We start from the raw sequence: 26,644 nt of genomic DNA, 5'->3' as shown, positions 1-26,644 counted from the left end.
GTTTTGTAAAGAGTTGTCTTGAGATAACATGACGAATGTTAGAGTGACTGATAATGATATTATTATAAAATTATATTAAGAAAGTCTAAATGGCCATTTCAAAATATAGAATTACTTCTAAAATAAATACTGATAATGGTTGTATCTGACAACACAAGCCTGTCACATTGACATTTAAAAAGGCTACATTACAGTGTTCTCTGACGCTGGCATTTCACTACTTCTTCTAAGCAGAGGTTAAAAAGCAACAGCACTTCTGTTGACTGATAATTTTGTGTCTCTTTCCACCCCCGCGCCCCGGCCAAACAAACAAATAAAGCAAATGGTCGCCTCTCTTTGTTGTGACTGACCACAAACCACCATATCGCTCTCTCATCACCCCCTCCCTCTCCACACCAGATTCCTCTCTTCCCCTCATCCATACCTGTACTTGTAGTACAAGTCTATTTGAATGTTTGTTTTTGCTCTCTTTCGCTACAAAAGCAAATGGCCTCCTCCCTGTCATGGATACAGTTCTGGAGCTGTGTGGGGTGAAACCTAATGCCTCTATACCTGCGCGCCCAGGCATGCGTTTCACACTACTAACTGCTCCCTTTTGTCTGTGTGTTTACACTGCCGGGGTAAGCTCAGTCCTCTCGCTCCCATGAACCATTAGCACATTCACCATGGGATATGGCATCACTCTGGCAACAAGGCACACAGGACCCCATTAGAAACTGTTTTGTTTTTTTCTTCTTTTTAACACATTCAAAAACAACACTCCATTTTTTATGTCTACTGCCTGCGATTGTTTGCTAAGATTCAAGGTACTGAATGTTCTCCAACATGCGAGCAACTGACAAGAGAAGTGTAATGAAATGACAGTGAGGAATTCTGTTTGTCATGTAGCGTCAGAGCTGCAGCTTCGGCAGCCTCGGCTGACTCCTCCACACTGGAGAATATCCGCGGCCGGAGGAGTCTTTGATCTATTTCGTCTGAGTTCTCAGACAGTGTAATAATTCATCGCTGAGAAAACATGCAGAGCGCACACATTAGCCAACAAAGTTATAATTAAGCCTGCCATAATCAGCTCATCTAGGATGACATTACGCCTCACCTGAGACCTCTAATTTCAGAGCCATTTAAAGGAGGTTAACAGGAGCAGAGCGCACACAGCCACAGTGTATTTAGTTTCAATGGAATAATATGCAGTCATGAGACCCGACAAATGAAAGTTGATCACTGAGACCAAACCAATTGGATTCCAACAAAACTGTAATCCTTGTCTTTTAGCAGATCAGTGCATTTGGCACCACTTAAATTTATCAGGCAAGTGTCTACCAATAATCAGCCTACACTGCAGGTCTATACCGAATAAAGAGGCCTTAAGAAGATTGTCTCCACAACAAAGCTTTAAAGTCAGCATGCAGGCTTTACGGATCTTCATCTGTGCGCACAAAGACTTAGCTTGTCCACTTAGTGAGACAAACTTATTTGGATCACACACACATTTACACGTGAATGATGATAATCCCATTCAATCAGTATATTGTCACTCACAAAATAATTTACTGAGAAAAATCAGATTAAGAGTTGACATAGTTCTCAGTACAACATTCTCCAGTAAAAAATACAGTGAGGTTGCACCAGTTTAGCAGTTAGATTTATGTAAAGGTCAACAGCAGTACAATAGGAAATAGTTGTACATAATGAAACTGGAGAGCGATATTTAATAATAACAGTTTGGAGCATCTGATTCTACAAGTTCAAACAGGTTCTATTGCTCCAGGTGTCCGCTGTAGCGGTACATTCATTTCACTGTCACTCAAAAAAAATGAGTTTTATTTTCCCACCATCCCTAGCCTTGTCACTCCTTTATCAAATATATTCCCACTTTGCATTTGGTTTGCTCTGTGACCTCTGTGGGGCGTGCACAGAATGAAAAACACGGACACACTATGTGGACGTATGCGTGCCAAGTGCAATTTCAAAGAATGACGCTATGCCAGCTCGGCTTACGACCTTGAAGCAAGTAAGATAACCTGGTTAAGGTCTTTACAAGGTAGTTGCAATAACTGACGTATTGCCTTGCTGTGGTTGTAATCGCATTAGTAGTGAGCACGTTAGCACATGGATTTTCTTATCACAGTTGAGCAGTTAATGCAGTGGATAAAGTGCTGCACTGAAAACGTGTATAAATCTATTGATAACACGAACAATTACATTGCCTACTTATGCCCAAATGTTATAACTCACTAAACAATTGCATTCCTCAATTTTGCTTTCTAGATATACCTAAATGCAACATAATAAACTCTGGAAAGCATGTATTTCAGAATAGTGGTATCTCTAAGGTGGTTTTAGGTGCTTGTGTTTATACGTACATTAAACACAATATCTAAAGTCTTCACCTGAGAAAACACTGTTCAATCAATATGACTACTTTTGCTCTCCTGTCTTCATTGCTTAAAAAAGAGGCTCCATGCTCAACAGACCTCCTGTGTCAGGATGTGGAGACAAAGACAAAACACATTTAAACACTTTTGCCTCGGAGGCAGTAGAGACCCCCAACCAGGAAGAAAAAAACAATGTAGATCCCTGGTACACAGGAATGGGTGTTGTGTAAATCGATGATAACAGTGCTATACTTTAATATATTTTGTATCACGCTGTGAGTGTTTAACATGCTGAGGCACCAAAGGTACAGACCGGAGGAAGACTGCCGCTCTCCTCATTAAACGTTCCGAGGTCTCGCCTCTCAGCTGGGGGTTTCTTTTCTCTCTCCGCCTTCAAACCCTCAGTGATCATACCTTGGCTTTTTTTTCTTTAATAGCCCTCGACTCGGGTGTGATCACAGAGTGGGTGTTAGCCTCTGCAACCATGCTTTGTTGTTCCAGGGGTTTGGAGTTTATATGTGAGACTGACAGATGATGAAGAGCATTATGATCAACATGGCTGCCTCGAATGCACGAGACACACGATCGAGGCAATTTTCTGTGATTGTTAAGCACAGATTGCGAACATGTCAACAGGCGTCACACTGTTTTGGCTAAATATGAAGTCATTGCAGACAGATGTTTAAGTACTCTGAGAAATGGAGGAGCCACAGGGGCGTGGGCCCAGAGGCTTTAAACATATGTGTGCTTGATTTATCCGCAATACAACACAACGCTTTATAATCGACAACTGGGTGACAAAATTGTGAATTGCAGGAGCTCAGTTGTCCTTAAGGGAAAAAATAAAAGGCTTAGTTACTTGGAGGGAGGGGGCTATTAGAAAGGAGGGGAGGAGGGATGATTGAAAAGGACAGTTTGAAATTTGAATGCGGCGGGGGTCTGAAAACAAGAGGCAGATGTGAGAGAAAAAGACAAAGCTCCTGGTTGTCCCTCTCTGGCTGTTAGAGGGCCACAGGAGAATAGAAGAAGAGTTGGGGCATTCTGGGAGAATGGAAGTGGGGGGGCAGTGAAAAGGGATTGGGTGGGGGAGGGGGGCTCCAGTTACAATAAAAGATTGACAGCTTGCAAGTCTTGCTTGACCCTTGAATTAGCCCCTTTGCTTTCAACAAACCCCAAGAAAGAGTAGGGATGTTAATTGTCATGGAACATCACAGGGATGCAAAGGAAGGGAAATATGGGGCCGGAGATCCACTGAAATGTAAATCAGAGCCAAAAGACCACCACATGTTGAATGGTGGGGGAAAACAGTTGGTTTCTATCTGGTTTTCCCAACAGCATCCTCATACATGTATTCATAAATACTATAAGACTCCTCTTATCTCTGTTTCTCTTTCCCACTTTGAGGGGGAAAAAGTGAAATACCTGGGGACACGTGGCTCAGTCACAGAACCCTCAGCATCAGCTGTGCCAGAAATCTATTCCCCAAAGAGATTGTGTTCCTGCTTTGACACCGCTGAAGATGTACAATTTGCAAGCATGAATCAGAAAATTCGCACTTCAGAGGGGCGGGAGGGGATTGAGCTGGCGATCGGATGAGTCTGGAGCCCCCACTGAGTCGGATATGGGGCAGGGAGGAATCAGAGGCTGACCCTGCTGCGGCAAAGGGATTGATCGAGAACAGCACCAGGACCAGTGGAACCAACCAAACACTGTTACTGCTCTCGGCCCAAGCGCAGGCCTCGACACGAACAGGGGCTCAGTCAGGGAAATACCAGGTCAAACACGCATGCTGGAACACGAGAGCTCAGATACTTTAGAAAGAAATTGAGGAGGGGGGATGTTAGAGAAACAAAGGGGGGAGAGGAGGGAAACAAAGCAGAGCCTTTTCCAGTTGAGAGGGTTTTCTGTAAAAGCTGTTATATAACATATTATCAGAACATTACAACCCAAATATGAAAACTTCAATAGTTCCAACCTATATTTGCCGGAGATCTCTGACTGTGACATTTATTTTTCCACATTCCCTACACTGTATTGCACAGTCACTTATCATTTACCCGTATTATCTAACCCATTTCATCATCTGAGAGTACATAGATGAATTGTTTTTGAATCTGCGGATCAAAACGTTTTGGATTAAATAAATCATAACCCAGCTCTTACGCGAGCTACATTTCCGGAACAAAATCACAGCAGCATGCAAGAGAGCGAGTCTGAGCGTGTGACGGAAGTGTGGTGCTTGACATGCTCATTGCTCTTAGTGTTTGCACCATTGATCATTTTTATGAGCCACTCAATTAATCGATTAGAGTACTCCCCACTGGTCAGGACATATGGCTACTAAATAAAGCAATCGAGAGCCAAACCCTGGCACACTCCTCCTCATAAATACATACATGGAGGCACGAATGTAAGCATTGTCAAAACCAAGATACTGACATGGTAAAAAAAATATATAAATATAGATTTCAGGTCTGGTTCTTAATGTGAGAAAAACATGTTCATCAGTTTAAACCCTAATTTGAAAATGTCAACATTTAACAAGTTTATAGGAGTCTCGCGTGTTCTTTTTCTCCTGTTGCCCCAGGCATTGAGTGCTACCTTGCCCTCTGCCTGAATATATAAGAAATCCATAGCTTCATAATCACTTCAGAAATGCAACCAAAATCCTATTAGCGCTGAAAGATACCTACACCTGTCTGTCCATACGGATTATAGGCCGATGATTTGCCACGGTAACAAGGTTTTAATACAGGTTCCATACATTTTGAGTTGTAATTTTGATGTTTAACTGGGAAGTGAAGTGGATTATCTCAAATGAAATTTCAAAATGTCATTTCCACTTGCTGATAGCACAAAACTATTCCTTTCAGGTCTGTTGAGATAAGAATGATTCAGCCCGGACCGTTAAACGGTGTATTTGCCAAATGTTCCTGCGCTTAGGAATTAATAGGCTGACATTAATACAGCAAGATAAATAGGAAGGTCAGGAATGGGAGACCTGCCATTCTATGGGCATCTCATGGCGATAGTACCTGCCAATCAAGTCCAATAAGTCCTTGACACTGTGTGATTCACCTTGGTATACACAGAGCGAATGCAATATGTAGTGTATGTATATACATATATATTATCCTGTTAAGAAATAGAATCCAATTAGTCTGTGCACATAGAAAACGGTGCATGGTTGGTACTTGGAGCCCATGAGGACACCGCAAAAGAAACGTTTGTTGTCTGATGCAGTTTGTCATGGTTAAATTAGTCAAAACAAAAAAGGGATTACAGAAACGGAGCCCAGCAGTTGGCCAAGAAAATCTCTCAAACTCATCTTCTCAATTTCCATTCAAAGATCAAACAGTGCAATTTGGCTATTGGCTAGTTCAAGCAAGATGAACAACTGCACATTTACAGCAGCAACACAATTACTGTGCCCGAGTCACTCATGTTGATCGCATGCTAGAAGCTGAATTATGTTGAACAAACAAAGAGTTGAGGTCAGAGATTTGCTCATCAGGGTCACATTCACTGGAAAACAGTTCTGGAGTTCAGCAGCTTGTGTGACTTATTTATTTTCTATGTTCATCCAACACAACATGTTTGTTTACAGGAAAAAAAATGGGACCAGGGCATTTTTGGATGCACGAGGCCTGTTTTTTTTTTAGTCTATGATAATAATGTGCTGTATTTACTCGGATATGCACCGCTAAGCAGCTTTGGTGACCCTCCACTTCTCCCTCCCCCTTCAAAATGAGCAGTCAAATGGTTAAAAAAAAAAAAAAAAAAGCTCCATCCTTCTATTGAGGATCTCGCCATCAATAATGCACTGTGATCGTGAGGCGTTATTAAACAGGACGATTAATTTTTAAGGCAGCGGGCAGCAACACAAAACACGGGGAAGGTAATGGAGAAGATGAATCGTCAGAGACAGGTTTAAGATGAAAAATAATAAGTAATGTGTTCATGTTTTTACTAATTTAAGAAAGGGAAAAAAAAGAGGAAGTGAGGAAGTATCTTTTGAACTAATGCGAGGGTGTTTTTACTACACCTTACGTGTGATTAAGTACTGCCTTGCCTTACACTCAATGTACAGTCCAGATATTGAGTCATAGCACATTTAGCTCAGTCTATATCTCACTTTTCTAACAGCTGCAGAATCCTTTTCTTCTTTGTTTGCTTTTTAGAGCTGCATCTTCCCCTTGGTGACTGGTATATTTAACAATGGCTTAGAGATGGTTTTTACCTGGATTCACCCCATTATTGCTTTTTTCTCTTGGTACACATTTGTCAAGTAAGCTTTAAGGCAGATTCTCTGTCTTGGAATAATTCTAAAATTACACACACAATCCTAAAATGTTCTCAAGCTTGGAAGCTGTGATTGTGTTTCTAGACAGTGGTGGATATTTTGATTTTTTGAAGGGTGCTAATTCGCTCAGATTAGAGGCATTGTGCATAACGTGGCCAGCCACGGCTGTGTCTAATTGAGGCTTTTAACCTTTCTGTGGCTCAGAGGAAGGACAAATAGAGCCAAAATACGGGACGCGGCACAAGCTTAGACAGCACTGAAATGGTAAACAGCACAAAGACTTTACCCTCACAGCAGAAGCAATACTAAACAAATTACTTCAGCAGTGGAGTGAATCTGCCGTAGCCTGCTTTAACCTTACATATGTCTATTCTAGTGCTGCCATTTCTACTTTCAATCTTTAAGATGGCATGAATGCCTTTGTCAGATAGAGGAAGCGGCGTGTGTCAACCTTAAACAAGGTATAGCTCTGCAATTCGCCAGGAAGCTCAGACAAAAGACGTGGGTGGGTGTAGTCTTTCCTGAATGCAATCACTTGTCAGCCTTAAATCCTCACTCAGTACTGCCCTGACAGGTAATAGTGCTTGTTAAACCTGATGAAGGTATATTGGAGGGTTCTTCCTTTCCTCTTCGAAGACACAGAAAATATCTAAAAGGCATTTAGCTGCTGCTCAGAAATGAATCTTTTACACGCTCTGCCACACAAACATAAAAATGTCCTGAAAAATAAACAAAAAGGCAATGAAAACCATATGTATAAAGCAACATGACAAGCTGGAGAAACTGGAGTTGCTTTGAATGTTCTGGCTGCATCATTAGATTTCCCTCGTGCAGTTTCAGTGTCACTCCTCCTTGCCCTCTGCCCACTTTCAGCGCTGAAAGAGAGAGGACAGTTTTGGGGCTGAGCCTTCATTAGCATAACATCAGCCCTGTGTGGGGGATTGTGATGCAAACAAGCTCAGATTGGCTCATTTCAAACCCCTCTTTTAATAAGTAAGGTGCTGGAGGATCTCACTCCTGCCTGGGCACCGTACAATGGATCAAATTCTTTGAGACTAAAGAGAAAGGGAAAGGAGATTTTCTCAACGTGGCAGAAGTTTCATCTCCAATTTCAATCAGAGACAAATTTGTCCAAATTTAAGCACATGGCACATAAAGGTGGGTCTGAAATAATATGTTTGTCATGGTGAAAAAAAAACATGTCTTTTCAGGAAAAATGCTTGCTTCCAACTGACCATGATTCAGCCTTGACATTTTTTTTTTACATTATGTAAATAGGCCTGTGGCTTATGTTATCGTCCCCTGCCACCCACAGCAGGACAGCAGATACAGCAATCACTGCTTCTGCACCTTGTGTATGTTTAATATGTGTTTGCTCTTTTGTGATAAAAAAAAAAGGAGGAAGGAAACAAACACGGTGGTCTTTTCTTTTCGCTGGTTTTTCACCCCTGGACTAAAGTCAGGGAATCTTAAGACATAAGGAGAGAGAAAGAGAGAGAGCGAGAGAGAGAGACTGTCAAGCATACTGCGATAAAACATTCACCGGGAAATTATCTCTCTGTCATAAGGTCCTCCTGTTTTGAATACCAAAGGGATTCAAATTCCCAAACAAACTCAGAAAAGGTTGGCCAATTCCGCACACCGCCAAACGATAGTGGATTGCGGCGCAGGTCGCAACTTTAAACTGGCGTGCAGGAGGTTGTATGAAGCAGAGATCCTAATCGCTGTATCTCTGCACAGGTAATCCACTGAAGTGTAATTGCTACAGCTCTAAATCATACAAAATAATGACAAGAGAATGGAACTCACTATGAATATGAAGTGAGCGTGATAACAGAGTCCAATGTGTGAAGGGGAGGTTATACTTGGACGAGGGCTCTTGCAAGGGAGGAAAACTGTCCTGTGAGTGACAATGAACGCCTCTGTGAGGTGGTTCCTGACGGACAGAGCAGCGCTCCCAGGCCACAAGGTCCACTGTGAAATATTGTTTTTTTTTACTCATCTAAAATAGTATATAAATAAATGTATGGATGAAGTTGAATCGGTTTTAACCTGCTTTATTAAAGAATAAGTGAGAATCTCTGGTTGTGAATACGCTCCAGCGATGTGATCGTAATGAAACAACATAAAATAGACAAATGAGAACCAGGTGAATTTACGGATAAATTTCCATTTTGTACAATTGATGTAGTTTTTAAACTAAAGTGTAAACTGCTGCCTAAGGTGAAAGACCTTTCTTTTAATTCATAAATACAGTTAGAGTTTCACTTTTACGCTTTTTGCTTTCCACTGTTGCCGCATGAGTATTTTTTCAAAATCACTTAATGCAAAATAAATAAATAAAGCAATTAGGCAAGAGAAGACTTTTTGATATTTACGCTTTGACCTGAAGATTCCTGAAAAGCTGATCAACTTGACCTAACTTCTGTGTTTGACATCTACATTAATATACGACTAAAAACTGAAACCAAAAATAATATCATCAATGTCTTGATTTGTACGCCATAGGGATGACAAAAAGCAAGTGACTAAATGAAAAGAAAGCATGTGAATTATTTTTCAAAAGCAGTGATACTGTAACTTCAGAGGAGAAACTCGGGTCTAGCTGATAAATATTCAGCCCCGTCTTATGAATATTTCCATCTCTGGCATCCTTCTATGTTTTTATACACTAAAATATCCACAGCATCAATTAGCACTTTAGTTTGGGGGCGATCCCTGCATGCTCCAGTTGTATGAATCGTGTTAGAAAAGCTTCATTACACTTTTCTGCCTTGGTGCGAGATGTTTAACTCCTGTTAAAGTTTAAATACTAAGTATGCAGTTGAGTCTTGTGGCAGTGACTCTGGAATATTTTTTCACTGTCTCCTGGTAATATCTGCACAGCCCTCCCTCTGCTACACTGCTTCCATTATGCACCGGAGCTCATGAGCCCTTTCAGGTGATAGAATAAAAGATCCCTTTTTTTTTTGGCCCTCGCAGTAAAGTCAGTAGGCGTTGCGGTGTCTGCTACATTCGCCCCCTCTAGCTGATTGTTAAGACTCGGCTTCAGTTTCTGGTTTCTACATTTAAACGCGAGCGTTTATTGGAGCACATTTTCCAGGGGTCCATCATCAATACTACAACATACTGCCTCACCTCTGTGTTAGATAGATGTTGTCATGCAAAACATGAAAAACTTTTGCATCCTTTAGGCAGGTCTCGGCCTCTTCAACTCCAGCGCCTCGCATACCCGCTGGCCTGCTGGACCTATTTTTGATGGTAATGGCTGCAGGCGCCGCATCCTGTCGGCTCACTCCACACTCACTAGTAATCAGCTCGGGTTGATGAATGACGGAAGTGCCACTGGCTCCACTGCAATGACAAAAATGTGCCTGTTTCTGCCCCCCTCTTTCACTGTCCTCCTTACACTTCCTTTTTTTCCCCCCTTTCCGTCAACTACTACAGAATAGCACTCATCACATCGGTTAAGCTGCTAATGCTGAAGCTAAAAATGAGACGTGTTGCCTGATACAGATGCTGTACTCGAGTTTCTGTACAGCGCAGCGCTTTATGTCTGGTCATCATTACACCTCAGTGCATTAAGCCAAACATATATTTGTTCTCAGGAATCATCCAATAATTACAATTAATTAAGTGCACAAAGAAAGATATACTGTGGGTTCAGGTGAAAGAAATTCGTTGGGCACGGGCTTAATTACGATACTCAAAGAACAGCAGCGGCTCGAGAAAAAAAATCTCAAGTTTTATAGACTAGTTTTATGTAGTCGCAGTCAGCTGTGTAAAACAGTCTGTAAAACCTGACTTTTTTTAATAGAACTTATATCTTCATGTGAAAACGTCGACCTCTCAATAGATTACGTGAAGGTCAACAATGTAACGGGCATGACTCAAAAGACAGTTTAGGTTTAAAAAAATTTGTTTAAAATTGAAAAAGTGAGGAGATAAAAAGCCTGATACTGTGTTGTACAAATTAGCCATGTATTCTATGTATCTATCAATTCAATTCACGTAACTTTATTTATCCGTTAGGAACTTCAGTTGTGTGAAAAAGCGTCAGTGCGCACACAGCTCACGTGAACGACAGGACAGCACAAAAAATGAACCAAACACACACATATCAACATCCAAAGTGCAATCAAAGAGCACTGAGTGAGTGAAGCCTTTAAGGTTTTTAATCATCAACCGAAAACAAATCGAAAAATCAATTAAATTAACAAAAGAAAACGTGTTAAATCGTCACATAGGACGACTATGCAACGAGGTTTCTTATATCTCTTCCATGTAACAATGTCAATTCAATCAGCGACCTTTGATGTTAGCCCTTAACGACTCGAGCCTTTACAACTGTCATGTCATGTAGTGGCTTCAACTGTTTATTCTTGCTTCTCCATATCTATGCATCTCACCTCCATCAATAACATGCCAGGTGTGAAGTAGAAGGTGCAGTTCTCACACTCATCTTAATGACTAAAACCAGTTTTCAAAGGGACCTGGATAGCTGAATTAGACAAACAGGGCGGTCTAATGGATAAAGCAGTCAGGGTATGTGTGATTTATAGCAGGATTCACACCAGCAGAGCCGCCTCACACCTCATTTAAAAGCCGCATGATTAATTATAAGGGCAGCCTGTATATGTGTTTTTCCTGTGCTAATGCCAAGGAGACCAAATCAGAGATGTCAATATTAAGCATTCCAATTTTCATTACAAGTGCATTAATAATTTCATGTTTCATGTCCATACACACACACACACATGGGTGCACACACACATTGAGAAGCTGAAGTTATGAGCAGTATTTAAGATGCTCATTACCTAACCCCCCGGCAGAGGAGGAGGAGGAGTTGGATGGAGCAGGCAGCAGTGGATGCCAGGCCTGGCACAGCTGTACAAGCAAAGCTGTAAAGAGACGTCATCGGCCTCTGTCGCTCAATCTTCCCCTGTGTTAATCCCACACTATCTGCATTCATGTCAGCCCTGCTCCTCATGTCCGTAGATTGCTTTCACACTCCTAAGTTCAATTTGGCAGGAAAGTGGACATGTTGCATCACTTCTCCTGGCCGATAAATCCTCTCGGCATTGTTCCCTCTTTGAATAATCTTTTTTTTTTCTGAGACAGCATGATGAGCCAATCCAAGTCATTTTCTGCAAGATATTTCTTGCTTCTTGTTTGCTCTTTCAGGTATTCACTGAAGCAATGGAGGTTTGGTATTAGATGCTAAATCGGAGCTGTGTGACTTTTAACAGCAGCGTAACAAATATGAGTACATATGAGATTTAAAAGCCTTTAATGCTACTGAATCTCTTCTTAGCTGATCAGATCATCTTCTAAATGGCCTCAATACACAAGCAGGGCTGTGTGCACACAAGAGTCAGCTTCATTCATCTCTATTCATCATTTACAGTATTAGGGAGAGACTACATGCTGTCTTTGCAAACCCCACTCTATCACTGTAGCTGGTCAAAAGCACTCCGGTCAGGTTTTAGTGAAACCCCACAACATTTTACAGGCAGGACTTTCTTTCCCAAGCTCCTAAGCAAACAAATCCTGGCCCTCAGGGCAGAATTTTTATTTTAACATCTCTTTTTGAGACTGACATTTTTGTCCTCTGTTTTCAAATGTTTTCCCGAGAAGCTTCTCTCCGGTTGACCCAGGCAGAGCATGTCGCCTCTGGCTTGTCATGGAGAGAAGAGTGATGCGGTTCTGAGGGCAACAGAGAGAGGGAGGCTCTGTCCTGAGACAGCAGCAGGTGCAGCTGTGACAGTTGCCGTGTTGTTGCTAGCTCTGCACTGTAGCCGAGATGAGGTTCACAGATGTAGCCACTCAGTGCGCTGGTTTATTGGCTGCCTGAAACAATGCATCTCTGTCAAGAACAACTCCTCCTAAGGCCATTTCAGTCTAAGAGTGCTCTGTATGAAACAAGGCGGAGAAAAACCTCGTTTTGACACACAAGGTCAACTCTGCTTCACAGCAACACAATCAAAGCTTCCCCTGCTTTGCCAAAAAAAAAAAAAAAAACACCATCCAACCTGAAGCAATCACAATGAAATGTAGTATTCAAATTTTCATGTCAAGTGGTTGCTCTATCTAAGGCAATAAACAATTAAAAAAGGAAAAAATAAAATATCTAAATTATGCACAAACATATTTTTTTTAATTCAAAGCGTCTTCATGTAAAAAGCACACATTTCTGTGCACACTATTGCTACAAGCATTGTCACTGTTTGCCCAAACACATTTATGGTTAATTGTTACCAAGCCGCCATCATGCTTCTCAAGCACCACCCGAGGATGCACTTTACCCCCAGGTGCATCTTGACGACATGCATCACAATCACGCAACACTCTCAATAAAACACACCTACAGTATTATTATTATTGGCACCCGTTTTTGCAGCAAATCTTTCTTTAGAGAAGAAAGCAAACCTGATTCCTTTCTTCACTTCAGACCCTCAAAGCAGTTGTCAAAGTCCAATCCAAGGTAGTGTTTTGTTGAATCTCAGAGTGGTGGAGATCTGAGATAATACGACTATTGTTTTCCTGTAAAGCACCCAGTCTCTGCTTGTTCAATTACTGGAAGGAGCCTCAACGAGGGCGGTTAAATCATTTGCAGAGACATTATCTACGCAGAGGGAGAAAGACAGAGAAAGAGAGAGACGGGGGGGAGGGATGGAGGGAGGGAGGGAGGAGAGCAGACACAGGGGCCAAACTTTAGTCTGCAGAGGAAACAGAAACATTTTTTTGTGGACCACACATGGAGGGTGGAGCGAGGATAAAAGCAGCAGGACTCATGATTCACTGCAGGAAATTAATAGACTAATACGGTTCTCTCTGTTTCAACGCCAAAAACCACACAATAAGATCAAATTGTTTTCATTACAGGTGATGATGGATATCTATGGAGATTATAAAAATGTACTACATTTATGAGCGAGCCACCACAAACTCCATTCTTCCTCACACATACGGCTCCGTCAAACAAAAGCAAGTCACAGGCGCTCATCTGTCAGCGTGAGCAATCATTAAGAGATAATTTGATTGTTTTTTCAAACTCGCCTGTGTTTGATGTCTCTGGCACGGTAGCAATTGAGCAGACAATTATTTTGTTGATTAGCTTAGTTTTTAGCAACTTCCCATGCCTGTGATATTCCTCTGAAACTCCCAGACCAGACGCTCAACTCCATCTGACTTGGCAACTATATTACAAGAACAAAGCCTTCACACTTCCCAACTAAATACTGTAAAATAAAAAGTCTTTTATCTGAGCCTCAGACTCTCCAAACCAACCAGATATAGAAGGAAATGCGCAGGCGATGCATAACCTTAAAAAAAAAAGTGAGCAGAAACATTAGACGGAATATGTATCTGGCAGTGTTTCAACTGCAAATTAGTCAGCACCCAGTGTTTTGGAGTACATTTACTTGCATGGCTCGTATTTTTTTTTTCACAGTTTGATTTTACTGCTTGGTGTATTTGATCCATCCGGAAATCAGCATTTCTTTGAAAACTGCATCTAAACAAGAATACCTCAATCTAGGTGAGCATTCAATGCTGTTTTTTTTTTCCTTAAATGAAAGCGCTCTCAATATATCACATGAACACTGATAAAAAAAGAAAAGAACTACTTAAAAACATCTTTTCCCAAATCATAACACACTCTTGGTTCCATTTTCTCCCATTGAAAGACATACTTTTTTTTTTTTTTTATAGCTTTAGTGTGATGTTGCTACGTCTTGCTGATGCTATCTCACGCGCTTTGAAATTTCGCATCCAGTTATTTGGCAGATTATTACACCAAAGACCAAAAAGTATTTAATCCAACACAAACGATATGTAGATCATTTCCCAGCTACATCTGAAGGAGGAAAAATAAATAAATAAAAAAACACTCAGAAGTGAAAAAAAAAAAAACATTCTGATGTTAAACTCTTCTTACTAAACTCCCACTTTGCTGGAATAATTTCACTCTAAATACACCGAAGAACACTCACAGCCACACATGAAATTACTTAAGTAAAAAACGGGAAAAAGTATACTGGGTAACTTACACTTGCAGGGAGTCAAGGACAGCAGCAGCCTATATGGAGGAAATATATTGCTCTGGTGTGTTTACCCTCAACATCACTAAATAACAGCCCTGTCTTGTTGGAAAAGGGGCTTTTAAGCATGGATGTGCTCCGCTCTCCTTTAATCCAGCCGAGACATTACTCCTTCCCCTGGCAGACGTCCGCAGATCCCCCCTCTCTCCCAGCCAGGCCCTGCTCTCGGCTGCTATGGCAGAGCCGCAATAACTGCTGTTTGCTCAGAGCCTCGCTTCCCAGGTTCTCCTCTGTCACACACAAATGGAATATTCTCCCAAATAGTGTTGCAGCTGTGCACAGATAAGGACGAGTCCTGTTCACAAAGCCCACAGAATGGGTCAGTGTGTGTGTGTGTGTGTGTGTGTGTGTGTGTGTGTGTGTGTGTGTGTGTGTGTGTGTGTGTGTGTGTCACAATTTTTTTTTTTTAAAGTAGATAAAATGTAATTGTGAATATATTTTTGATATCTTTTAATAATTATAAATATGTTTATTAATTTTTTTGTATGCTTTAAAATTGTACAGATGCTAGAAAGTAAGGCTCAGTGTTCATGATAATCAGTGAAACAACATTATGTTTCAAAAGAAGTTGTTTTCACAAAACGCTTTTTGCAGGTATTTCTTTTATTTGCTTTGGGCGTGCCCTAAACACACACTGCTAATAACGCATTGCACTTCCTATCTGAAACACACCCTGTGTTTGCAGAAGCTATACGATCAGAAACCAGGCCAATACGTTACAACCAATCGTTTTATGACCAGAGGACAGTTTTTTTATGACCCACTTTTGCACTTTGCACTTCCCTTTTCTTCTAAACACCTTTCAGAGAAGCACAGAATGACAAAGAGATGCCAAATACTCTCAGGGAGGCTGCCATTTAACCAGAGAGCGATGGCGGAGCCATCGGCTAATATCCATGTTGTTCTCGTGGACAAGAGTCTGAATTGACCCTCGCCTTTTCACCGCCTATGTCCTTGCTGTGTAATGCTCTGCTAGGAAATTATTTAGGCAAGCAGAAAGTTTCACCTGCCATTTCAGGGACACCGAATCCCACGCTGCACCAGAGGCCTTTGGCAAGTGGAAACAAATGTTTCACAAAATGGCAGGGAAGGGAGCACGCTGGTGCACAGCATTTTACTGATTGCCAATCGTAAAATAAAATCAGTCATGAAAGGGGAGGTTTTTTGGCCCTCCAAAGGCCTGTACGTTACATCAAATTTGCCCTAGCTTTCTTTTACAGCCTTGTTTCTTCCCTTTAATGGGCAGCAGTTATCCGCACAGTATGGCTCCATGTAGGTGGTTTAGCAACAGAAAAGATTGCATCTGCAAACACAAACCCACAGTTTACACGCCAAATAAATACAGGCATGTAAATCTTGATGCTTTAACTCTCTTCTGACGCGTTCACAACCTCTCTCGTTTGCACGATAATGCTATGGAACAGCTAACGCGTCCTTTTCTAAGAAACGCAACTTGAAATGGGTGCTTGTTCCTCACACACTGTTTGGCAACAAAGACTGCGATGCTCGGGAGAAGGAAAAAAAAGAGATGAGCTTGAACGCTCAACCAGAAGAAAAGGATTACATCCCCACAGTGCAACGTTAGCACACACAATCCATTCAGCCACAATGCAACCTTTAAATCAATCATATGGACTCGCCAATTGCTGCTGTGACAAAGACAACAGGCTGATCTCCACACTTTAAAGAGAGAGAGAGAGAGAGTGCGACACAAAAACAAAGTGAGGAAATGTTGCCATTGCTCAATGTGCGAGCGCTAGCATTGAATTAAATCAATAACAAATTACCTTAATAAAGCTGGAGTGGAAGTGCCTGGCTTGTTGTGAGAATTTTAAAATGTGGAGAGGCTATGAAAGCTGCGTTATGATCTGTTTAATGCACCAGGCAGACGAACCTCAGCTGCTGTTTCTAGAGTGGGGGGGAACACACGGCAGTAGGATATGAAGCAACAGTCTGTAATGTCAAAAATTTGGATGCGTTCACACCCACTCACACCGATCACACTCACTGAGACCTAAGAGTAGCGTTTGCTTTAAGAGTGCAATATAAAAGAGTTGGGAATAGAGTGATACGTAGCACACTGTCTGCCCCAAAACACATACAGAAGTGTGCTGGGCTGTATCGATCTGAACACACCAGCAAAGAGGGGTAATCTGGAGCCCTGGTAGATCAAGAGCAGCTGCAGTTCTTTGAAATGGGACGCACTTCCACTGAAACAAGAATATAGACTGAAAAAAGGGACTTTGGCCCGCTGGATTTACCAGTGAGATGCCCATAATGGCATGCTCCAGGTAGATATGTCAAACATTGAGCTTCACCGACTTTCATCCGCATATGCAAGTAGTTTCATAATTTACACTGACAATTAATACACTGGGTTGTTAAACTGAATCAATATTTCGAAAAAATATTGCCCTCCATTTTTTATAATTAAAAAAAGCAATGCTGCATAATGTGTGTTTAAGTCTTTTTAATCGTTTGCTACTTTGCGACTAAAATCCAAGTGATTTTCACCACCACACAACTTCGCTTGTCACCGTACAATTACTTTATCGTGTGAAAGCTTTGACACCATCTTACATCCAAGCGCACAAAAAAAATACAAGTGAGATTATGTTAGACACAAGATGTCATACGGACCTACTTACAGGAACGAGAGGAGATACACAAGTCTTTCAGTTTTAGCAGCTCACACACTCACTCTCAAGCCTTCAAGGCTCAGCCAAAGCCAGTGGCAGAAAATACGACTCCTTCCATTGTGGAAGGGTTCTGGACACTTTGATATGCTAATATGTTCCTCCCAAACAGCTGGAATTTGCACTTGCATTAATTCAAGCTTTTTTTTTTTTTTTTTACGCACAAACACGTGAAAAACAGAGTCCTCCAATAGAGAGGGCTGGATTGAGACGTGTATCCTGAAGAGAGATAAAGCATGCAAGAAAGCTTATTTCTCATATATTCCTAAAAACTCCACACTTGTTCACAAATAGACCGCCTTTGTATTTCGCTGAATGTCACTTTGTTTTGGTGGGCGAGGGAGATAAACCCACTTCATCCTGCAAACACTTGGTTTATTCTTTTGTTTTCCTTATCTCACTTATATATAAAGCCTTAGAAGAAGACGACTGTGCCTATTCAATCAGGACTGTTGCATAAGATCATTTGGAAAACATATTCGATTAAAAAACAAAACTGAACACTTCTGTCATTTAAAGAGTGCATTGCTGTCATAGGCAGTACAGATGAAATGTGTTGAAGAACAAACACAGAAATGAGACACATTCATAGACTCCAGACAGGAATTTGTAGCTCACTCTCTTTAAAAACCAGACACACAAGCTTAAAAAAAAAAAAAGGGAAAAAAAAGCTGAGGGCATGTGGAGGCTGGAGCTAAATTTATCCCAATCCACTGATCGATCACTGGAGATAGCTGCTGTGCTCCAGGCTGCCGTGCATCACCGGCTGGCTGGCCGCTGTGTGTGTTTCTCGGGCCGGGAGATAAGCACACACCGCACCGCGTGTGCGCCTCTGTTGCCTACTTTAACACATGGTTGACAAGACGCTTTTTGAATCGGTAGGCCTAAATAATAAATGTGCAGTAAGAGGATCTAATTTTACTGCCACTCTGCGCCGACTGGCTTTGAGTTAAGTCTAGGCAGCCAAAACCGTCCTCTTTTCTGCGTGTTTTATATTTATCCCTCGCTTTGATTGATTTCCATGACTTTCCCTGTGCTTGTAGCCTCTTGCATCATTATAAACTCTGTCTCTCTTCGGACAAGAGTAATTACTACATGGGTAGGCGAGACTGGACTGTTTTGTCCTTTCTTTTCTCCTCTTTGGACAAATAGTCTAGCCCCAATTATAATGGATTAGCCTGTGAATGCTCTCAAGAATCACGCCGACGTCGTTTTCTCAGGTCACAGCTCCCCAGCATAAATCCCTATTCAACAAGACCGTCAGTGGATTTAAAGAAAGAAAAAAAAAAAAAGCCTTGGTGACCAGCACCACCAACTTAACTACAACTTTGAGGACATGCATTCCTATTAAATGCTGCTGTAAGCCAACATGTTCTGGTTCACGTATAGTCTATACACGCTGCCTCCCCCTCTCCACTTTTTTTAATAGTTTCCATTCAGGCAAAGTCTGCAGCCGAACAAATCAATCACATCTGGTTATGTTTTGATTGATCCCTTTTCAATTTAGCAAACAACAAAAAACTAATGCTGTTTTTTTTATAGTTTATAGTACTTTATAGTAGAATTATAGTTGTTTATTGAACTACATTTGACATTTACCCCCTTTTCAAAGTAGCTTAGGTACAAAGCAAGTCTTGGACTTCTCCCATTGTGTTATTTAGGCTAAATGAGTCCCGGTACCAAATCTGAAGTAAGCAAAGACATAAAAGTTACTCTACGCGACACCAACTTGTCAAAATAAGCTGCTGCTTAGCCTCCGATTTATTTAGTGTGACCACACGGTATATAAAAAAAAATGCATCTTACCTTTCTCAAAGCAGTGAAGCCAAACAGGCTCAAATGAAGTCAACAGGGATGAGAGTTGAATAATAAATTATAATGATAAAATTTAAAAAAAGTCAGATTGTGGAAAGACAGTCCTCTGCAGCAAAGAGTCTGCAGGTCTGAGGCATGCTCCCTTTTTCTCTGGGACAAGACGCGGTGATGCTGGCTACCAGGCGGCAGGTCCCCCTCTCATCCCGTACATCCCGCTCCTGCACCGGACACCACACACTTCCATGACCCGGCAATGTGTTGCTTTAGTCAGTCCTGACTCGTCTTGTTTAGGTGCTCTCACTCCCGGAGCAACAGCAGAAGCGGCGGCGGCGGCGGCGGCAACGAAACACACACGAAGAGGAGAGAAGCGGTGCTCAGGGACCCAGGAGCCGCTGAGTGTGACACAAACACACACACACACACACACACTCAGGGACAGACAGAGACACAGAGTGTGGGGCTTTCAATGTCTGCTAAAAAGTGAGGGAGAATTCAAAGCTGTCTCCGCTGGGCGACTTCTCTCCTGGCTCCTGGTGAGTGAGACAGTGAGGACTTTAGTGGGTAGGAAGTTTTCAGCGGTCGCGCGTGGAGAAGATCCCGCTCATAGTGTTGTTGAGACAGTTGGAGGAAGCGGCGCGAGCGGGGCTTCCAGTAAACAGCGCCAGTGCAGAGAGAGAGCACGAGCTGCCGTCTGCACGAGCTGTCTGAGCTGTGAAAGGTGGGCTCCGGTAAAACCTGGCATGGATTCCGGATCCGCGCTGACTCGGAGTCTGTAGATTAATCTGACTTATTATCATTCCCGGAAGTAACCACTCAGTTTTTTTTTTTTTTTACTTATCCAGCGGGAATTCATCTGCGTCACTCAGAAAGAAAAGGACTTTATCGATAAACGCCCCCTCATTTTTTTGGCCCTTTTATTTTTTTTCATAGCTCGCACTGTCTTCCTTTTGGGCATAAGAGGCCCATGCTCTGTCACAGTAGGCAGTCCAGCCTATTCAACCAATGAAAGAGGACTTATTCTACTGTAATTCTAGCAAACATCAAAGTGAACATGGAAGCACAGACTTCTCCAACTCCCTCTTTCAATCCAGTTGGCCTCACAGGAGGATAACACAGTGGCCTGGGCAGGAGTGGTCAAGCTGCTGCAGCAGAGCCAAGTGTGTGTGCTGCCCAAAAAAAAGGAAAGAGAGAATCTCTCCTCAATTGTGTTTTTTTTTTTTCTTTCTTTCTTTCCTCGAACACTTCTTTTACATGATTCATGACATCATTCTGCAGAAGGGGTCATTTTTATTTTACAGGCTGCTGTGGCTGTGACCTCTGTACTCTAATGTGCGCTGCATGCTAAGTTTGTGATCCACAGTTAGTTCGGTTAGGCCTGCTGTAAAGTCTGTGAGATATTTCAACATGATGCACCTTTTGAAAAGAGCTGAATGATAAGACACAATTTTAGCTTTTATTAATAAGACATCACAAAAAAAATACTCTTTTTTTTTCTATAAGTTTGATGTCTTAATTTTCAGTGCAGCGGCTGTTTTTCATTTCTTTATCGCATCCTATATCTTTGAAACTAGACCATCTGATAATATAATAAGCCTGCTAGTCACAACTGTTTCATGTTTATTCCTGCATTTGGTGAAGACTCGGAGCATGTTATGATCCGGCCGAGGAATTTGGTCCAGAAACATTATCAGGCAGGACGTGGGTACACACCTGGCTTCAATAAAAACTGTCTTTCACCCACTGAGGGGAAATGTGAAGTTGAGTCATGCTTGCCAGGTGAAGGTGAACGCAGCAGAGGGGCAGACTTATGTTTTGATAAGCATAATTTTACATAATAATACAGCCCTCTTTTTTTTTTGTTGCAAGGGACAAAGAAGAGAAAACAGATGTAATAAAAGGTCACCCAGTGGCAGGCGTCCATATCTGGAGAAATGTTTATTTATAAGCCCAGACCGAAAAACACGTGTGGTGTCTCTATGGCTGCAGTGTTGAACAGCTGAAACTGCCATTTTGCTGAAATTCATTTGAATCTGTTTCCTCGGATTGTCAACAGAGGGCATTAGACTTATTTTGTCAGTTCTTGTGAATGAGTATAATTTACTGAACTGTTACAATTCATAACCAGACAGAATTCAAAGATGTGGAGGCACAGATTTCAGTTTAAATTACCCATTGATTAATGATATTTTGCTAATTATAGACTGCCTGGTGCGTGTGTGTGTGTGTGTGTGTGTGTGTGTGTGCGTGTGTGTGTGTGTGTGTGTGTGCGTGTGTGCGTGCGTGCGTGCGTGCGTGCGTGCGTGTGTGTGTGTGTGGCCAGTTGCAGCAGTTGCACATAAACTATTTATATGCAAGTGTTAATGAAATTCATGTGTTACAAATGCAAAAAAAAACTGCATGTAATCATTCATCAACTGGTGCAACCTAAATACTGTCTTTATCTGCAAACAAACCAAAAATCCTAGTGTCTCTTTGCAGCATAGTTAAGATGTAACTGCAGCGTATCCTGTTTTCATTTCAGTTGAAAATGATGGCAGATGCTTTGGACGGACCTCAGTCATCCATGGTGAGAGCAAACATGTCCTCCCCTATTTCCCATGTGGCTCCGAGCCTGCCTCTTAACCTTCAATTGTTAACCCAACAATGCTTATTGGTTCCTTCCCAAAATATTTGCACATGATTGACATTTCGGGCACACATGACCAGTCACAGGACCACTGCTGCCGACCCCAACAAATCAGGCTTCTTTTAGTGCTGATGGACAAAGATTTGGAACGGGTTACATGCTTCAGAGCACAATTAACAAAGCCACGTCCAAGCTCGATCACTTAATCATTTGTTCATTAAGTGTTTTTGACCTTTTTTTTGTTGGTTTTCTTCTCTTATTCAATGGAAAGCTTGACACAGATGTACTTTAACACAATTCACTGGTGTTAAACACTTGTCTTAATGGATGTGACTGAAATAGATTAAATTGCCTAAAACATGCTTCTGTAATTTTAACTAAATTGTCTGTGCAAAGTGCAGATAAAGGGATACTTTTTGTGTGTTCCCCCTGTCATATCTCTCCAGGCAAAAGTTCAAAGTGTAGCTCCAAGTACATGAACTGGAAACTAGGTACGTCTCTGTCCCTCGGTACGTTTGCATGAAATCCTGCAGCTTGATCTGTTCCCAAACCGAGTGAAACTCCTCCACATCACAACCACTCTCCGTATTCTCTCATCAATTTTGTCAAGCTGGCTTTAGTGGTCTCCTTGGATATCAAACTCTCGGAGTAGACTCATAATCAAAGAAGGCCTCTCTACACAGCGGAGACTTGGTTAATATTTATGTAGCCATGGGCGACCATGCAGCTTGGAGTTTTGACCTCACTTGTGCTGCACCTCGAGGAGCAGCCCTGATTTTGCACTGGTTGAACCAGGAAGAGCGCATTTAGGTAAATAGCAGCTCTTGTGTGGGCTTCTTTGAATACACTGGTTGCACTAAAATGTTAATATTGTATGTTCAAAGACCTAGGAACCGTCTCTGTAAATTGTGTATGAGGGTGTTGTATTTTAACCTGCTGGTCATGATGGAATAAATATTATTCAAAGCTTTTACTGAAATGTGTTTCTTAAGTCGTGCTTGTTTTTCTGGATTTAGACATGAAAAGACGGCTGACTGCTTTAGTCAATTGGAGTCATTAATGGAGACTTTTATTTATACATCAATGAGTTCTATTATACGTCTTTTACAAGTTGTGTCTGAAGATGGCTAATTTTAAATGGTGGCCAGTCTTTTTTGAACATTTACAATGCAACCATTAAAAGGTAACTGAGTATCTGAAAGTAGACAGAGTACAGATGGATAGAGACAATTTGATGCTCCTGCTTTGCCGTTGTTGTTAATTAAAACTGAATTAATCACTTTATGTTAATAAACCTGTTTTTATGTGTGTTTTTCTTGCTTTCTACTGGTTAATCTTTTGGGCGCTCGTTCTTTCTGTTAAATTCAAAACCACAGGGGTATTTATACTGGTTTTGCATCTGACCCAAAAAAATCAATTATGGAGAAAAGAGTCCGGCTGTCTTTGTCTATCTCCTTTTTTTTTCATTAAACAGACCAAAGAAAGGCAGTCCAAGCAATCAGCTTCTGTCTAAATGTGTACTAACATGTATTCTGTGAGCTGGCACACCGAGTAAAATACTATCAAATCAAATCCCAATGAGTGATCTCATCATTTCAGTTATTTAATCACTCTGTCTGTTCAAATATGCTGCTATAGTCTGCCCCCCTTTACTACATATACCCACCCCCGCCCATCCTTTAAAGGGCCCAGGACTTATAATTGACCTAGCAGACAGGAAGCAATTAAAAAGAAGTCAAACACATGAGGGGCTTTGAGATCAAATTAGAAAAAAAGCAAAGGTCCGGTGTGGGCATGTTGGGCTCTGGCTTGCACAACTGTCAAATAAGTTGAGTGTTAAATGACCGCACTACATAAACAAATCATTTAAAACAAACTGAGTCATGGTGTAAACATTAAAATAAAATCTTTGCCCTCTTTACACTGCGATCAAACTTCTTCAGGAATATTCTTCTTCTGCGGCAAAACTCTCTTTTACTCGTCCCCATGTTTGATGTATGAGACACATGTTAGTTTAAACAAGCAAGCAGGAGGTGGGAGCATCAGATATAGGTGAAGAATCTCTATTCAAATGTTTTGTATGGAAACTTGGCCGAGTGGAAACAGATGTGCTTCACTTGTAACCTATAAAAAAAAATGATATATGGTCACCAGTAATATGGTTCAGCAGAGGCCAACCGTTCCAATTTGCTTCACTTTGCCATGTCAGGCTCTGGCTTGTGTAAATGTGGACACATTTTTCAAACAAAAGATGTGGCGTTCTCACTGTAAACCGAGTAAGAGCTCAGTGAACTTTGAAACTGACTGGGCTGAAAGAAAGATACATATATCCATGATTGCAACACTTTTGAAAGCCCAAGTTTGATCACAATTATAATTCATCAAGTTGATGTATTATGATTTTTTTTAAAAGAGAACATGGGTGGTTTTCTTTCATTTTTAAATTTTCAAGGAACTCTGGTACTATATGTTTCAAGTGCAGGCATATGAATGTCTTACACAGGTTGGAATATTGTTCCAATGTTGTAATAGACCAGAAACTAAATTTCTTCAGTTTAGTGAAAAGAAGGAAAATAGCATGATTAGCTCCCAAAATGTCCCAATAGGACATTAACAAAAAAGTGGGCCGCTAGATGGTCTAGCGGTTGTGTCGCGCAGCCCAAGTACGTTGGCTGTAGTCCTCGTCACAGCGGCCGTGGGTTCAATCTGACCTCGGCCCTAAGCTGAATGTGAGCCCACACTCCCTTCCTGTCTCTAGTCAGCTGTCCCATCTAATATGGGCAAAATAAAAAAGTCGAGGGACAAGGCAAACAGAGTATCTCTTTTGCTTTCTATATTTTAAAATTCCTAATGAGCAACTCATGATGAATCTTTGGTGTTGAAAAAAAGGCTATTTCTGCTGCGTGCTGCTAATCTCCTTATCCTGACGCCTACCCCGTGACAGAGGTGACAGCCGTATAAAATAACTATATAGAAATGATCAAGCTTATTCCTAAGTCTTAAGCATTTTTAGGTCATATAGAAGCATCAGTATTAAGTCACCCACATGACTGGCAAGAACAATAGCAAATGATGTTACACACCCATTTCTACAACTTCTTTTTTTACACTGTTTCCATCCCTCTGTAAATACAGGATGATGAACTGGAGGAAGGCTCGTTTTAAGAGAAGTTCTGTCCCTTCTACAATTGCGGCGCTTAATTTACTAGCTCAGTAACAACAATGTAAAGACCCAGCATCAACGTTCATCCATCCACCCATCCATACCCTACATGTTTGATGTCATATGTTGTGCTGTTATGTTATACTGTAAATTGACTCCAAGTAAAACTTATCTTAAACTGGAACAACAAGCTATTTATCTAACTTCAGTATGTTTCATGACCAGCTTCAAAAAAAATCACAGGAGCATAAACATCCAATTAACCTTAACATTATTTGTTTTCCTGGTTGATGAAGCATGCATTTAAAAAATATATATATATTAACCTTGCAACAAATACTCTGTTCAGTCAAGTGGATAGGCAAGTGTTTGAAATATAAGACAGAGTTGAAGAGATGTTGTGTTTCTTAGGAATATACAGACAATTTGTGTCAACTGCAACTCTTTATAATCTTATCCCAGTTGCCAATGCCAGCACTCTAGTTCTCGGTTTTAATGATCCTTACCAACAATTTGTTTGAAAAACTCTATGAAGCTGCAACAAATTTACAACAAATCTCTAAACATTCCTTTTGCAATGTATGTAGGCTTCATTTTTTTGTTCCTTGAAAAATGCATTCATTCTACATTTGCTCACACAATCAAACAAAGCTCAAAACTCAAGTCTGCATGACTTCCTGAATGAATAAAACAGTTAATCATTGATCTTCTTATTGACACCACTACAACATCTTTCAGTTTCCTGAGGACAAGAACATTTTTAACAACACTGACAAAGGGGAGTAGGTCAGTGCGAGGAAGACAATGCTTCAGAATCTGCCTTCACCTGGACAGACAAAAATAGAAATCAACTTTATTAGTGAAGTGTGCAGAGGATAATCTGTCTGCGCTAATACCCTTCAGCATGAGAGGAAGACGCCTTCAATTGTTCTCTCTAATGAAGATGAATACTATACTGCAAAGACAGAGAAAATACGTGACCTCACCAGTCCCTTCAGAGGTCAATAATCTTTCAGAATAATTGCCTGAAATTTTAATTGAAGTAAAATCTTACTTAAGCATTCATCATTGTGGACAGACATTCCTTTCTTCAATTTTGCATTCCGATTAATTCCACTAATTTAAAAGTAACTGCTTTGCACCAGTATAAAGGAACACAATTATAAGTTTTAAATACATATAGCTTATTTCCATAAAACATTAACGTTTTAAATACGGAAGCTGCTCAGCAAGGCATTCAAATGGACAAATTATGCCGGCTATTGCTGTAGATGCTTAAAACTTATTACCAAGTCAACAACAATCCTTGAAGGTTTTTCAATTTGTCAAAACTTCCCCATAAACAACTTGTTCTTGAGGGCTGATTACTTTTTAAGAGGTGTGTTTCCTGCCATACGCCTCAGGAAGCACAGGCTTTTTGCAAATGTGCAAGGTCATATGTAAATATGAAAAAAAAAAAAAAGGTCCGACAGCGAAAGCACATTCTTTAATACTCATCCGTTAATAGGTCTGCAATTGCACTCATCCAAATCATTTGACACAACTGTTTATTAAGCCAAATTAG

At 41.0% G+C, this 26,644-nt stretch overlaps 1 protein-coding gene across 31 annotated transcripts in view; it reads right to left on the bottom strand.

The window, feature by feature from the left end:
• Positions 1-26,644, bottom strand: part of adgrl2a (adhesion G protein-coupled receptor L2a) — a 154,487-nt gene that overhangs the window by 72,100 nt on the left and 55,743 nt on the right. For 5 of the 31 annotated variants that reach the window (XM_065955823.1, XM_065955824.1, XM_065955829.1 and 2 more), the window contains exon 1: positions 19,283-20,064. The exons of 1 other annotated variant lie outside the window; for it this stretch is intronic. The gene's annotated coding sequence lies outside the window, so the exon portion shown is untranslated. Of the gene's footprint in view, positions 1-13,107; positions 13,275-14,729; positions 16,474-16,567; positions 17,168-19,282; positions 20,097-26,644 lie in introns of those variants that run through there. 25 more of the 31 variants (XM_065955830.1, XM_065955833.1, XM_065955835.1 and 22 more) reach the window with 14 other exon arrangements.

Source organism: Labrus bergylta, chromosome 6 (genome assembly GCF_963930695.1).
Source record: "Labrus bergylta chromosome 6, fLabBer1.1, whole genome shotgun sequence".
In the NCBI taxonomy this organism is placed as follows: domain Eukaryota; kingdom Metazoa; phylum Chordata; class Actinopteri; order Labriformes; family Labridae; genus Labrus; species Labrus bergylta.
This window is presented reverse-complemented; position numbering and strand designations above follow the sequence as displayed.